The sequence below is a fragment of the Phascolarctos cinereus genome, unplaced genomic scaffold (assembly GCF_003287225.1).
Source record: "Phascolarctos cinereus isolate Bilbo 61053 unplaced genomic scaffold, phaCin_HiC Scaffold_8;HRSCAF=390, whole genome shotgun sequence".
NCBI classification, from domain to species: Eukaryota; Metazoa; Chordata; class Mammalia; order Diprotodontia; family Phascolarctidae; genus Phascolarctos; species Phascolarctos cinereus.
In genome coordinates, this window is record NW_027556291.1 from 46,132,800 (window position 1) to 46,149,882 (window position 17,083).

General features: G+C 40.4%; 1 non-coding gene across 1 annotated transcript; it reads right to left on the minus strand.

The window, feature by feature from the left end:
• Positions 1-8,777: 8,777 nt before the first annotated feature.
• LOC144455093 (U6atac minor spliceosomal RNA) lies at positions 8,778-8,899 on the minus strand. The gene has a single exon (XR_013483756.1). It is a non-coding gene; the product is annotated as a U6atac minor spliceosomal RNA (small nuclear RNA).
• Positions 8,900-17,083: the final 8,184 nt, after the last annotated feature.

Consider the following 17,083-nt stretch of genomic DNA (forward strand, 5'->3'; position numbering starts at 1 on the left):
ATCTACCCTACCTTCTATCTCTCCCCACTTCTTTTATCCCCTTTCCCTTCAATTTTCCTGTAGGGCAGGATAGATTTCTATACCCCATTGCCTGTATATCTTATTTCCCAGTTGCATGTGAAAACAATTTTTTTAACATTCATTTTTAAAACTTTGGGTTCCAAATTTTCTCCCTTTTCCCCTCCCCACACCCTAACTGGGAAGGCAAGCAACTCGATACAGGTTATACACGTGTAGTCATGCAAAACACTTCCATAGTTCCCTTCCTATCTCTGAGCACCATTCAGTCATCTACATCTAGCCTTTCCTGATCCCCCTTGCTTCCATCATCCCCATCACCTTAGATATGTGTTGTCTACCCTGTTAGAATGCAAGCTCCTAATCTAGAAACAAATTCTCTAGGGGAAAAAAAAACTCCCTATTTAATAAGAACTGTGAAAGCTGGAAAGCAGTTTGGCAGAAATTAGGCTTATACCTATAAACCCTTGGCTCAAAGGACTTCTAGCTTCCAACTTTGACAGAGAAGATGAACAATTCCAACCTTTTTTCAGGGAAAGAGAAAGGAAGACTGAGAGGAAGTGGCATGTAGATAAGCTGGCCATCCCTATCAAGTCCCTATCCCCAGCTTGCTACTCTAAAGAATTTGGGAAATTTCCCCTTGAGTGAGGTCTGGGACTCTCTCTCCTGGTTGAACTGGATTATCTCATTCCCAAAAGGAGAACTCATTTAATCTATATTGTCTGATATATTTCTCCTATGTATACTTTCTCTGATTTCTGTTTTGTTATCTACTTAGATAAATGAGTTTATTTGCTATTTGCTATGTGTGTTCATTTTAGAACTAGCATCTGATGGAAAGGCAGTCAAGCCCTTGAATATAAAGCTTGGGATCCTCCTTCCCCATTAAGGAACAGCATTCAGGAGTTAGGTTAAACCTAAAAATTGCTTCCCCCTACATTAACAATATTTAAGGGAGCAGATAGATGTAATTGTAGCTCAGTACTCCCTCTCCCAGAGGAGAGCAGAGTGGCTGGCCTATGGCCTCAACCCCCTGCTTCCCTTCCTGGTAGGAATTAAAGACTCCCAGGCAGAAGGTGGAGGGGGGAAGAGGCTAGATATGTCTATTCTTTCCTCCCTATGAGCCACATCTAAACAGACCCACAGGAATATAATCTACATGGGCAAAAACAATAACAACAACCACCATCCCATACCATATCCAAAATAAATTCAAAATGGATATGACATAAATATTAAAAATCATAGCATGAAACAATAGAAAGGAAGCAGATTGTAAACCTTTCACAGCTATGGGTATGGAATGAATTTTTAACCAAACAAGGGATAGAGGTCATTACAAAAAAAAAATCAACATCTCCTCAATCCAGGCATTTTCACTGACTGTCCCCCATGTCTGGAACTCTCTCCCTCCTCATCTCCACCTCCTGACTTCCCTGGCTTCCTTCAAGTCCCAGCTAAAATTCCACCTTCTACGGGCAGCCTTTCTGATCCCCCTTAATTCAAGTGCCTTCCCTCTGATGATTATTTACGTTTTAGCCTGTATATAGCTTGTTTAGACTGTGAGCTCCTTGAAAAGAGGGATTGTCTTTTGCCTTTCTTTGTATCCATAGGGCTTAGCATATTGCCTGGTACATAATAGGCATTTAATAAATGTTTATGGGCTGACTTGACCAGTGAGTTGCTATTCTGTGAATAATGGTGTTTTTGGAGCCTTATCTGAGCTCTCCAATCCCCCTGTTGCCAGGCACAGTGATGGAGGCGTTAGTTGTCACAGAAATGTGCCTGACCTTCATTGGCAGTTTTTATCTTGTTTGCCTGCCCTCATGCTGGCTTTTCTGATGGACCCCTTTCTAGTTTGTTGTACTGGGCTGGATGAAGGTAATTATAGAAGATTTTCTTTATATTTCTTGAATGTTATTTGGTCTAGTATGGAGTAATATTTCTAGAGGGACTCAATTAATCCTAAAAATAAGTCATGCCTAAACTTTATTTAGATTTTCCCTGAGATCGGGGTGGGGGGGGAGAAGGGCATCATGGCATAACTAGCCAGAGAAAGCAAGAAAAGCAGGAATGGGTTGAACTTCCCCAGGGCTAAACCATGGTCTATGTGAAAGCAGACCCAGGGACCCCTTATGAGTAGGGGCCACTAGGGCCATCAGTAACCATAGCAAAACTATAACTCTTCCAGAATTTTCCTCCATATCATATTTTTTAACAGTAAAAGTAACATTTCAGTCACAAAGCATGCCATCACTATTTACATAGAGAGGCAGTCTGATATACTGGATTCGGAACCTGAAAACCAGGGTTCAAATTCCACATCTGACATTTCCTGCCTATGTGAATTGAGCAAGTCACTTAAACTCACTGAACCTTGGCTTCCTCATCTTTAAAATGAGACAATTGGACTAGATAACCTGTAAGTACTTTTCTAATGCTAAAATCCCATGATCTTATGACTTAGAATCATAAGGTCTGAGTTCAAGTCCTGCTGGGGCTCCAACACACACACACACACACACACACACACACAGAGTCTCAGTCTCTCAAAATATGAAAGGAAGTTTTTTTACAGTTGGTTGTGAAAAAAAGCATTTTATAAACCACAACATATCAATGTAAGCTATTATTTCATTATCACTGTCATTTTTAATTATGATAATAATTTGCTTAGTCATTTTTCAATTGTGTCTGACTCTTTGTGATCCTCTTTTGAGGTTTTCTTAACAGAGATACCAGAGTGATTTGCCATTTTCTTTTCCATCTTATTTTACAGATGAGGAAACTGAGGCAAACAGGGTTAAGTTACTCTGAGGCCAGATTTGAATACAGGAAGATAAGTCTTCCTGATTTCAAGCCTGGCACTCTATCCACTGTGCCACCTAGCAGCCATAATAATAATAATGATGATAATGATGATGATGATAATGAAAATCGTCACCATCTAATTCCAAGGAGACTATAAGTTAAGTTTGTTAGTCAAATGTTAAGCAATGAAGTGTAATATAACTGATTTTTATTCATACTATCACCACCATCACCAAAGATGATGTTACCTAACTATGATATAAAATTCCTAACATTGCCACTTTGGTATTTGATGAAAGGTATGCTGAATTTGGAGACAATAAGTAAGCTGAGTTTAAATCCTGCTCCCTTACTTGTTTGTGACTGTTGGCAAGGCATGTGTGTACCTAAATTTCCTTTACCCCCTTATCACATTCCATAAGAAACATAGTTCTTTTGTTTGGGATTATTTTGAGAAAGCAAAGTAGAGCATTTTTACTTCAATTCTTACCTCACCTTTGACTACTGAATGGGTGTTGCCTCAGACAAACTGAGACCTGGGAAAGACCTTACCTTAAAAAGGCCAAGGTCTCCTGCTGCATGGCATCCTGGGCCATCACTAGTCATCTTGACCTATATCTTGCCACTGGACTCTGATGACTCTGGAGGAGAGAGTGAGGCTGGTGACTTTGCACAGCCCTGCCTCACTTAAATCCAATTCATTTGCAAGTCAAAACATCACCCTGCTGATGTCATTGGTCCTCTTCAAGAACGAAGGACAAGCAACATGGACTGACTTGACATACATAAGGCCAAAGGTCAGCCTAGACAATAATCCTACCTCACTTAAAGTAAATGATAAGATGCTATGGCCTGCTATATTTATCAGTTGAGAACACATCTGAGTTGTTCACTTAATGTAAGCAAGACCTGGACACTTCTCTAGGTACAACAGAAGTTGTTCCTATTGGGTGACATACTTGGTCATACCCTAGGAGGCTTGTATAAAAAAGTTAGAAGAAGTTCAGGAGATTTAAACAAGCTGCAAACAAGAGAGCTCTAGGGAGGGGATTCTCCTGCTTTCCCCCTTCCCCATCCCCAGTAATCCTCGTCAGGTTTTGAACTAGCTACTGGTCTTATATAGGCCCCTAGTATGACTATGTCCCTCCACCAATAAGATCAGATTTAGGGAGGTGTCTAGGATTCTTCACCTGTAGTAACAATGAAGTGTGTTCTCACCTGATAAATGGATCCCTTCTTTAAGTAAGGTGGAAGTAATTCTCTCTCTGACCCCTGACCCTTATACATAAAATTGAAAAGCTTTTGCACAAACAAAATTAAGACGTAGAAGGGAAGCCTGAGACTAGGAAAAAAATCTGCGCATCAAATATCTCTGATCAATGTTTGATATCTAATATATCCAGACAACTAAGAGAAGTGGTCAAAGGATATGAGCAATCCTCACAAGAAGAATCCCAAACTACCAGCAAGCAAATGAAAGAATGTTCCCAATCACAAATAATAAGAGAAAGACAAATCAAAACCATCTTAAGGGTTCACTTTACACTCTGCAAATTAGCACAGATGACAAAAGAGGGTCACTGATGGAGAGATTATGGAAAGACAGGCACACTTATGTTAGTGGAGTTGTAAACTACTACAAATATTCTGGAAAGATAGATGGGATTTCAAAAGAAAGTGACTGAAATGTCTGCAGCCTTTGATTCAAAGATTCCATATCCAAAGGAAGTCATAAAGAGAGAGAAACAGACAGAGAGAAGGAAGGAAGGAAGGAAGGAAGGAAGGAAGGAAGGAAGGAAGGAAGGAAGGAAGGAAGGAAGGAAGGAAGGAAGGAAGGGAGGGAGAGAGGAAGGGAGGAAGGGAGGAAGACTTTATACACCAAAATATTTATAAGAGCACTTTTTGGTGGTAGCAAAGACCTAGAAACAAAGTAGATGCCCATAGACTGGGGAATGGCTAAAGTGTATTACATGAATAAAATGTAATATTACTGAGCTGCAAGAAATCACAAACATAATGAATACAGAGAAATAGGAAAAGACACAAACTGGTGAAAAGTTAAATAAACCAAGTCAGAAAAACAATGTCAACAATGATAGTAACAATATAAACAGAGAAAACACCTACCACACAACAATAGAAATGGAATGTTTCAAAATTACAAAGAACACACTAAGCCCCAAAGAAGAGATATGAAAAAGCATGTCGACCCACTCCTACGTCCACAAGTGTAGAACACTGAATGAACATTTTTTTGATGTGTTGATCAGTTTTGCTGAATTTTTTTTCTCCTCCTCTTTCTCTTTTAAAAAAAAAAATATTTGTTTACATGGAATGGCCCCCTGAGAAAGGGTGGAGGAAGAATGCAGGAGGAGACCTAGGTGATGTAAAAATAAAAGATAGTAATAAAAATTTATTTTAAAAAAAGAATGTGGGGGCAGCTAGGTGGCGCAGTGGATAGAACACTGGCCCTGGATTCAGAAGGACCTGAGTTCAAATGCGGCCTCAGACACATAACACTAGCTGTGTGACCCTGGGCAAGTCACTTAACCCCCATGGCCCAACCAAAAAAAAAAAAAGAATGTAAGCCCTTTAAGTTCAAGAAGACAAACATGTTTATCTGTATCCCCAGCAGTTAGCATTGTGCCTGGCATATAGTAGGCATATAATAAATGCTTATTTATTAACTGAGCTGAAGATAAAAATATCCCTTCACATTTCCAAATTTGTCACATTAGAAATTCTTTTTTTTTGCTTTTTGGTGAGGCAATCAGGGTTAAGTGACTTGCCCAGGGTCACACAGCTAGTAAGTATCAAGTATCTGAGGCCAGATTTGAACTCAGATCCTTCTGACTCCAAGGTCAGAGCTCTATCCACTGCACCACCTAGCTGCCCCATGAAATTCACATTTCTAATCACTCAATTTGTACCCTTATTCCTTATTCTCATTTTCTCTCTCTCTTCTCCTCTCCTCTCCTCTCCCTTTCTCTCTCTCTCTCTCTCTCTCTCTCTCCCTCCCTCTCTCTCTCTCTCTCTCTCTCTCTCTCTCTCTCTCTCTCTCTCTCTCTCTCTCTCTCTCTCTCTTTCTCTCTCTCTCTCCCTCTCTCTCACTCTCCCACAGCCACTAAAGTCCAGTGGCAAGACAAAAGTCAAGATGACTGGTAATGGCCCAGGATACAGTGGATGACCTTGGCATCCTTGATGTCAGACCAAGCTCTAAGCACTCCATAGCACCTGTTTCAGCCACCTTTGTGACCATTAGGACAAATTGTTCTCATCTACCCATTCCATCGGGGAAGACATCTTCACATGCTTGGGATAGACATCCTCCTAACTCAAGGACAAGTCTGAGGTCTGTTGGTTACCCTCAACTGGGTTTAGCCAGTCTGCCTAGATGGTTTACCAGGGTGTGGCTGCTGCAAGTGCTAGAGCTTCTTGGAGCCACAGGTGAGAGTTGCATGGCAGGTAGACACCAAAGGTGGATGAGCAGCCCAGAAAAGGGCTCAGAAAGCCGTCACATCAGAGGTGGTAGTCATCCTTGAACACTCTGTACATCCCAGTTGGTAGTATACAGTGATTAAAGGAGAGGGAAAAGTCAAGGATGACTCTAAGGCTGGCAACATGGGTAACTAGACGAATGGTGGCATACTCAACAGAAACAGGGAAGTTAGGAGTAAAGGTGTATTTACAGAGAATAGACATATTTTAGACATGCTGAGCTTGAGGTGCCTATGGAACATCTAGGTGGAAATGTCAAGCAGGTAGTTGAAGAGTAAGACTAGAACTCAGGAGAGAGATGAGGGCTATATATATAGTCATCTACAAAGAAATGAGTTGAACCCAAAGGAGCTGCTGAGATTGCTAAGAGAAGAAATAGAGAGAAAGAAGAGGAGAAGGCTAGGACAGAGTTATAAGATGGGACATGAATGACAATTCTACAGAAGAGTTCAAGAAGAATTCATCTGACAAGTTAGAAGAGAACCACAACAAAGCAGAATCAAGAAAATCCAAGGAGGAAAGAGTATCTAACAAGAGGAGGTGGTTAATAGTACAAAAGCTTACAAAGAGAGGAGATTACATCTATAGATTTAATTTTGCAGAGATCTGGCAAAGTAGCATCACATGCAGTTAGATTCCCCACCTAACTGAGTATTCACACTATCTGCTGTGGAGAAGATCAAGACTGATGATCAATAGGAACTTTGTGTGCTCTTCCATTCATTCTCTGTCCATCTATCCCAATACTTCCCCTTTCCCGCCTCCCCCCAGCTACTTATTAACTTCCTAGATTTATCTCTGCAGGGAAAGCTAAACAGGGACAGATTGCATGTGGTTTATCTGTCTCTAGAGATCTCAGGTTGCTTAGTTGTCAGGGCAGAAGTAGCCATGCAGAGTGGTAAAAATATGCCAGTGGGCTTCTCCAAATGGCTGTGAAATTAGAGGTGGTTACTTCCCAAGAGATATAGGGTTTTGAGGTTCAGGGCTGCACATAACCTTACCGAACGTTTAATCATCAGATTTATGGAGGAAGAAGGATTGCTACAGAAGGAAAGAGTGAGACAGCCTTAGCTGCCACTGGAGAGTCAATGTGGTATGGAAGGAAAAAAAAAAGGCTAGATGTCAAGGCAAGTTTATGTCCCAGTTCCAACACATAAAATAGCGTGACCATGAGCAAGTCATTGAGCCTTCTATCAAGGGAGGCTAATACTTAGAATACCCATCTTGCAAGGTTATTATGGGGAAAAGTGTTATATAAATGTAAGCTATTACTTTAGGGAGGGGACAGAGAGAGAGAGAAAGAATTTGGAATGAGGATCATGTAAGAAACCTGTTGGTGTCTATCCAGTGGGTTAGGCTGCAGTTTTCTCAGAGGCTAGATGAGTTAAAGTGCCTAAAGGAGAAAAAAAGCCAGGAAGATTCTCCATGGAGATGCTTTTGGAGAGAATTTGTGACTGAGATTTCTATTTGATGGCCCATGGGAAGAATGGTCTGTATAGGGTTGGAAACCAAGGAATATACTTAACATAAGTTTATTCTTAATCTCAGTTAACATTTCCTGAACTTCTACTCTATACAAAGCTCTGTACTAGTGGGAATTGTAGAGAAACACAAAAGAGTTCAATTTAATTTAATTCAACAAAAATTTCTTTTTTTCCCCACTTAATAGTATTTTGTTTTTTTTTCCAATTACATGTAAAGATAGTTTTCAACATTCATTTTTATAAGATTTTCAGTTCTAAATTATTTTCCCTCCTGCCCTCTCCTCCCACCTCCCCAAGACAGCAAGCAATCTGATATAGGTTATACACGTACAATCATGTTAAACATATTTTTACACTAGTCATTTTGTGAAATAAGAATCAGAACAAAAGAGGAAAACCACAAGAAAGGAAAAAAAGCCATGAAAGTATTATGCTTTGGTCTGCATTCAGACTCCATAGTTCTTTCTCTGGATGTGGATAGCATTTTCCATCATGAGTCTTTTGGAATTGCCTTAGATCATTGCATTGCGGAGAAGAGCTAAGTCTATCATAGTTGATCATTGCACAATGTGGCTGTTACTCTGTACAATGCTCTCCTAGTTCTGCTCACATCACTCAGCATCAGTTCATGTAAGTCTTTCCAGGTTTTTCTGAAATCCACCTACTCATCATTTCTTATAGCACAATAGTATTCCATTACATTCCTATACCACAACTTGCTCAGCCATTCCCCAGTGGATGGGCATCCTCTCAATTTCCAATTCTTTGCCACCACAAAAAGTGCTGCTCTAAATATTTTTGTACATGTGAGTCCTTCCCCCCCCCCTTTTTTTAGGCAATTGGGGATAAGTAACTTGCTCAGGGTCACACAGCTAGCGTCAAGTGTTTGGTCTGAAACTGGATTTGAACTAAGGTCCTCTGGACTTCAGGGCCAGTGCTCTATCTACTGTGCCACCTGGCTGCCCCAAAACATGGTCAGATGCCACAGAGTAGGTGGCAATGCCTTAACTGTATATGTGTTGCAAAGGCCATTAGGACCTTTTCCATCCTTATTAAGGGGAGTGCTAACCTCTCCTTTCATATAACACATGTAATATTTTTCCTTTTTTGGGGGGTGGGGCTAGGCAATGGGGTTAAGTGACTTGCCCAGGGTCACACAGCTAGTAAGTGTCAAGTGTCTGAGGCCAGATTTGAACTCAGGTGCTCCTGACTCTAGGGCTGGTGCTCTATCCACTGCGCCACCTAGCTGTCTTCCTTTTCCCTTTTTTATAATCTCTTTGGGATACAAACCTAGTAGAGGTATTGCTGGATCAAAAGGTATGCACAGTTTTATAGCCCTTTGGGCATAGTTCCAAATTGTTCTCCGGAATGGTTGGATCAATTCACAACTCCACCAACAATGCATTAATGTCCCAATTTTCCCATATCCCCCCAATAGTTATCATTTTCCTTTTCTATCCTATTAGTCAAGCTGATAGGTGCCTAACTTGCATTTCTCTAATCAATAGAGATTTAGAGCACTTTTCTATATGACTATAGATAGTTTTGATTTCTTCTTCTGAAAACTGCTTGCTCACATCCTTTGACCATTTGTCAATTGGGGAATGACTTGTATTCTCATAAATTTGACTCAGTTCTCTATATGTTTGAGAAATGAGGCTTTTATCAGAGACTCTTGCTGTAAAATTGTTTCCTAGCTTTCTGCTTTCCTTCTAATCTTGGTTGCACTGGTTTTGTTTAATTTTTAATTTAATGTGATCAAAATTATCCATTTTGCATTTCATAATGTTTTCTATCTCTTGTTTGGTCATAAATTCTTCCCTTCTCCATAAATTTGACAGGTAACTCTCCTAATTTGCTTACAGTATCACCCTTCGTTTCTAAACAATGTACCCATTTTGACCTTATCTTGGTATAAGGTGTGGATGTTGGTATATGGCCAGTTTCTAGCCATACTCTTTTCCAGTTCTCCCAGCAGTTTTTGTCAAAGAGTGAGTTCTTATCCCAGAAGCTGGAGTCTTTGGGTTTATCAAACAGTAGATTACTATAGTTATTTACTACTGTACAGCAAAAATTTCTTAAGGAAGAATCCTTGCTTTCATGGAAAGAGAACAGATTCAAGTCAACCTATCGAAAAGCAAATGAATTCAGTTAAATTCAATTCACACACATGAATTCAATTCAACAATATTGTGTATTAGAAAGGAGAAAGACTGGAACTGAGAAATCAATTGGGAGAGGTTATCACAGCGGGTGAAAGGTGGTGAGGGTCTGAACTAGGGAGATGGCATAATGAGTGGAAAGAAGGGTGCCTGGACAACAATTGATGTGAAAGAGATGTGAGGGAATACCCTTTGACCCAGCAATTCCAACATGAGGCAAATGCCACCTAGAAAGAAAGTCATTAAATATACAAAAGTATAGTACAGCAAATAGTACAGTAAAAGAAGTAAGTCTCTATTATTTGGGAAATGGCTGAACAAACTGTGGTACCTGAATGTAGGGCGAGGGTCTGGGACTGGATCTGTGATTTAATTGATACAGAGAACTCCCAGGTAAGGAAACTCCTCCCAACAAATGCAGATCAGCAATTCCTCTATAACTTCTAGTCTAAGATATTTGCCTAGGGCACTGAGAGGTAAAGTGACTTACCTAAGATCACACAACCAGTATGTGTCAAGGCAGGACTTGAATCCAGGTCTTTCTGGCAGGCTCACTATCCACTATGATGTAGTACCTCTCACGTAGGAATGTAATGGAATATCATGGGGCAGTAAAAAATGATGAATAGGAGGATTTCAGAAAAACATGGGAAGACTTTAATGAACTGATGTGTACAAAATAAACAGAACCAGGCAAATGGTATACATAATGCCTACAAGAATGTAAATGAAAAGAACACTAAAGCAAAACCTAACTATGACATTCCCAGAGAAAAGATAATGAAATAGACTTCCTTCCTCTGGGCACAGAGACTGGGGTTCTACACTGTCAGACGGAGGTTACCATATCAGTTGTTTTTGGTGAACTGTTTTTCTTTGCTGCAAGGGAAGTTTCAATGCTACGTTAAGATTGTGGCAATTATATTTGGAAATTATGTGAAAACAAAAGGCACTGATAAAAAGTAATTTTATAAAACGATAGTAGCAAAGATGCCCATTATCACTACTGTTATTCAATATTGTTTTAGAAATGCTAGCTATAGCAATAAGAGAAGAAAAAGAAATGGAAGGAATTCAAATAGGCAATGAGGAAATAAAACTAGCACTTTTTGTAGGTGATATTATGCTATATTTGCAGAATTCTAGAGAACCAACTAAAAAAAGTAGTTGAACTAATTTACAACTTTAGCAAAGTTGCAGGATATAAAATAAATCCACATAAATCATCAGCATTTGTATATATTACCAACAAAGTCCAGCAGCAAGAGATAGAAAGAAAAATTCCATTTAAAATAATTGTACACAATATAAAATACTTGGGAGTAAACCTGCCAAGACAAACCCAGGAACTATATGAACAAAATTACAAAACACTTTTCACACAAATAAAGCCAAATCTAAACAACTGGAAAAAATCATATGCTCATAGGTAGGCTGAGCCAACATAAGAAAAATGACAATTCTACCTAAATTAATTTACTTATTCAATGCCATACCAATCAAACTAACAAAAATTATTTTATAGAGCTAGAAAAAATAATAACAAAATTCATCTGGAAGAACAAAAGTTCAAGAATATTAAGGACATCAGTGAAAAAAAGATGCGAAGGAAGGTAGCTTAGCCATACCAGATCTCAAACTGTATTACAAAGTGGTAATCATCAAAACGATCTGGTACTGTCTAAGAAATAGAATGATGGATCAGTGGAATAGATTAGGTACATAATACACAGCAGTAAATGACTATAGTAATCTAGTATTTGATAAACCCAAAGATACAGGTTTGGGGAATAAGAACTTACTATTTGACAAAAACTGCTGGGAAAACTGGAAAGAAGTTTGGCAGAAACTACAAATAGACCAACATCTCACACCATATACCAAGATAAGGTCAAAATGGGTACATTGTTTAGAAACGACTGTTAAAAAATTTACATGTATTTAGAAAAAATTAAATATTAAAAAAATAGGAAGGGAGAGAGAAAGGAAAGAAAGAAAAAGAGGCAGAGGAAGGAAGGAAGGAAGGAAGGAAGGAAGGAAGGAAGGAAGGAAGGAAGGAAGGAAGGAAGGAAGGAAGGAAGGGAGGGAGGGAGGGAGGGAGGAAGAAGGAAGGAAGGAAGGAAGGAAGGAAGGAAGGAAGGAAGGAAGGAAGGAAGGAAGGAAGGAAGGAAGGAAGGAAGGAAGGAAGGAAGGAAGGAAGGAAAGAAGATATCTGGGTGCTGTAAGGGAAGATGAATATTTCAGAGAAACATGGGAAGACTTGTATGAACTGATACAGAGTTAAAAGAGTAGAACCAAGAGAACAATAAACAAAGTGACTACAACAATGCACATGAAAACGGCACTAGAAGATGGCTGAATTAATAATATTAATTGCAACTACCAAACTTGGTCTTAGGGACCACATGATGAAACACACTAACTTCCTTTCCTCTCAATAAACTATCAGTGTGGAATGCTGCATATGAAATAGGATGAAGTCTCTTACTGCTTTTTCCTCTTTACAAGGGAATGGGGGGGGGGAGTACTATAGAGAAATGAATGGTATAAAAGACAAAATGTGTCCAGAAAAACTTTCATAAGTGTGAAGGGTTTTTGGTTTTGTTTTAGTTTTTTAAATTAATTTTATTTATTTATTTTTACACTTTGCTACACTAGATAAGGCCACCATTTGACACAGATTTATAAATATATGTAAAACCATATTATGTGTACTTCTATATATCAGTTCTTTCTCTGGAGATGAAAAGCATCTGACTTCACAGGTCCTTCACAGCTGATTTGAGTATTTGTAGGACTCAGAATAGCACGTTTGTTCACGATTATTCTTCAAACAATATTGCTGTTATGGTCTACAATGTTCTCTTGGTTCTGCCCACTTCACTCTTCATTATTTCATATAAGTTTTTCCATGTTTTTCTAAAATCAACCAGCTCATCATTTCTCACAGTACAGTAGTATTCCATCTCATAATCCTATACCATATCTTGTTCAACCATTCTCCAATTGATGGGCATCTCCTCAATTTCCAGTTCTTTGCCACCACAAAGAGAGCTGCTATAAACATTTTGGGACATATAGGTTCTTTTCCTTTTTCCCTGATCACCTTGGGAAATAGACTTAATAGTGAGTGGTATTGCTGAGTCAAAGGGTATACAAAGTTTTATAACTGTTTGGGCATAATTCCAGATTGCTCTCCAAAATGGTTGGATCAGTTCACAGTTCCACTAACAGTGCATTAATGTCCCAACATCTCTACATCCCCTCCAACATTTGTCATTTTCCCCTTCTATCATTTTAGCCAATCTGATAAGTGTGAGGTAGTATTTCAAAGTCGTTTTAATTTGTATTTCTCTAATCAATAATGATTTAGTGAATTAATCATTATACAAAGACTCTGAGCAGATGCATAAAAGAGAACTGGGTTCCACTCCTGGCTCCATCACTTACCAGCTATGTGATCATGGACCAGTTACTTAATCTGTCTGAGCTTCAGTTTCTCACATTAATGAGTGTGATAATACTTGCAATACCAGTGTCACCCAGAGGGTTTTTTTTTGGGGGGGGAGGGGAAGGTGCTTTGTAAATCTCACACTCAAATACTCCAACAGAGCTTTAGTCTCACCAAATTGGGTAAAATTCTTTCCCATAATGCAGACCACAACCCGCCCATAAGCGTCCATCCTATGCATTCCTTATTCATATCCTTCCTTTCACAAGTTCATACCAATGGGTCCATCCAATGTAGTGAGGGCTTTCCTTGTTTCCTCTTGACATGGTGATGATATCAGTGCAGCATCCAAGCTGGCCTTCCCTTATATCTCTCTCTCACTACTTGACAAGCTCATCTTCTTTTTTCTTTACAACGTACTTTTCTTTATAACATCCTTCACACCATTTCTCCTGATACTTCTTTCTTTATGCATTGTAGCTTGCTCATGTGCACCCACCATATGCTTCCCCACTGTCCTTTGGGAGATCCTCAATTTCAAATCTTCAGAGAATACAGTGTTCCATGATGCACAGCCATGCAACATCACCAGAAAAATATTGGTATTAATTATGATATATAAATGGAATGGAAGCATATTGTGCCAAGTTCAGAGGCTAAGCTTCATTCTTTGTTTTTGTTTTTTTAAGAGAGATCTGGAGATTTCAGCCAACTGCATACCCAATGTGAATCAACAGTATAAAATGGCAGCCTGAACAACTGAACATTACCCTGGCCTGCGTGTGGGGGCACAGTAGTCAGGGAGGCCCTAATCCTGCTCCCCCCACTCTGGTCTGGCCACCTCTGGAGCGCTGGGAGGTTATAAAGGAGCTGAAGCACACCAGAAGAGAGCTACTAGAACGGGGAAGGTAGACTAGAACGTGGGATAGGAGGCTGAGGGAGGGCCCTTGGAGAGGTATTCATTGTGAACTAGGAAGAACACTGGAGCTCTCTTCAAGCATCCGAGAGGCTGCCTGTGGAGGGGACTCTGGAGGGCAGTGTTAGGAGCAAATGGGTAACAATTGCACAAGCAATTTGGGCTTGCTTTAAGGTCAAACTTGCTAACAATTAGAGCTACCCACAAGTACAGCAGGATGCAAAAAGGCACTGAATGACCACTTGTCAATAATGTAGAAGAAGTGCCTGCTCAGTTATAGAGTGAACCAGAGGGATCCTCAAGCTAGAGCTAGGGGGCCCTCAGAGGCCATTTAGTCCAGCTCCCTCATTTTACAGATGAGGAAACTGAGGCCCAGAGAGGGGAAGGGACTTGTCCAAGGTCACACCTAGGCTCCTAGATCTAGAGCCAGAAAGGCCCTTAGAGGCCATCTAGTTCACTTCTCTCATTTTACAGAGGAGGAAACTGAGGCCCAGGGAGGGGAAGGGACTTGCCCAAGGTCATCCAAGTAGTAAGTAGGCTTAAGCTCAGCGCTTTCTTCCCCACTGCAAATCAGGCACTGTTTCCACTGTCCTGCTGTAAGACAAATTGGTCTCTGCCACCCTATTCTAATACCTCATCACGACATGAAGGGGACTCCGAGTTCTTAAACACTATACCAGTGATGCATAAACTCTGCAAGTTCTACCAAGGTACAGTGTGTCTGTTGTTTGATCACTAACCTAGCTAATCTGAAGAGACTCATCAGCTGGTTGGCCTCAGGGTGATAGCATTTTTAGCCACAGCAGTTCTCAAAGCCACAGAGTAACAAATGACATCTAAAAAATCTTTTTTTTTAAATTTTGGTGAGGTAATCAGGGTTAAGTGACTTGCCCAGGGTCACACAGCTAGTAAGTATCAAGTGTCTGAGGCCAGATTTGAACTCAGGTCCTCCTGACTCCAGGGCTGGAGCTCTATCTACCGCGTAACCTAGCTGCCCCCAAATGACATTTTAAAAGCCCTTTTATATACATACATCATGTAGCAGAGTCTGTAAAATCTCATCAGAGCCTCACAATGATCTGATGAGGTAGGTAGCACAAAGATGATTATTCCCATTTCGCAAAGGATGAAAGTAAGGCTCTGAAAGAAGTGATATAATAGAAAGCACACAGGCTCTACTAACCTATTAGCTGTATATATGACTGTTGACAAGTTACTTTTCCTCTCTGAATCTTGGTTTCCTCCCCTGCAAAACAGGGGTAATACTTGTCCTAACGACCTTCCAGGATTCATGGACTCAAAGGACTTTGAGTTGTGAGGAAACTCGGAGGTCACCCTTTGTTCCAGCCCGTATTGTACATTTAAAACCAAGGACTGTGAAGAAAGGGCTTTGAAAATCATAAAGCCCTAGAGAAGAGCAGCTAGGTGGTGCTACAGTGCCCCAGGCCTGGAGTCAGGAAAACCCCTCTTTCTGAGTACAAATCTGGCCGCAGACACTTACTAGCTGTGTGACCCTGGGCAAGTCACTTCACCCTGTTTGCCTCAGTTTCTTCATCTGTAAAATGAGCTGGAGAAGTAAATGGCAAACAATTCCAGTACCTCTGTCAAAAAAAACCCAAATAAGGTCACAAAGAGTTGTGACTGAAACAGCTCAACAACAGCAAAAGCCCTACAGAAATATATGAGTTTCTACAGTGCTAAGTGACTTATCCACAGACCCATGGCTAGTAAGTAGGCCTTGTACCTCCAAGGCTAGGGCTCTTTCCAGGGCACCCTGCTGCTTCTTTCCAGAGGCCAAGGCTGCCTGACTGATACAATATACATGCCCAGTCTGGGACTTAGTTGACTCAGTGGTAGTATGGTACCTGGCATAATGAGAGGAATAGGGACAGAACTGTGATTTCATTGGTAGAGGGAACTTCCAAGGAAGAAATTTCCCTCTAGCAATGAAGCTGGACACCTTCTCTACAACTTACAGTCTTAAGGCCTTGCCTAGAGCACTGAGAGGTTAGGTAATTCACCCAGGGTCACACAGCCAGAATATGTCAGAGACAGGGCTTGAATCCAAATCTTCCTGGCTCTCTCTACACTCCCCAACAAGCAGCCTCTCTCTGGCACGTAGTAGGGCTTAATAAATGCTTGCTGATTAAGTGAGTGAATGAATAGGATTAGAAAGGTGCTGTACTTCTGGAAGCCCAGGGATATAAAAGTCAACAAAATGTCGGTATTGAGTTCATTTGGGATATGAACACCTACCCCATCCACTTAATTATGCAAAAAGCCTGTAGCAGAAAAGTCAAAGCAGGCTCTGTTTGCCAATCTCCTCTTAACCCTTAGTTGCAGAATCAGGGTGAGTGATGTGGGTCTGATGCTACTAAGGAGTCAGAGGCAAAGATGTAGCTAGATTGACTTCTAAGCTTGACACAGCTGTTTGCTGAAGAGCAAAGATGATATCTGTATGGAAAGTTTCACTGTGTTCCTTGGGTGGAAGAGAGAGTAAGGAGTGGGATCACAGGCTAGGTTCAGTTCCTCAGAAGTAGGGCTGAAAGGAAGCAGAATGAACCAATAAAGTAAAAGATAACAACAACCCTCCCCCTGCCCCGCCCGGGGTGGGGGAGTGTGGAGGGAAGGATTCCTGGCTGGTTCTAGTGACTCTTCTTAGTATGAGAAGATTCATAAGCAAACACATCTTCCTCCACTCAGCAGAGAGGGTGAGTGTACCAGCGTGAGATAATGTATATAC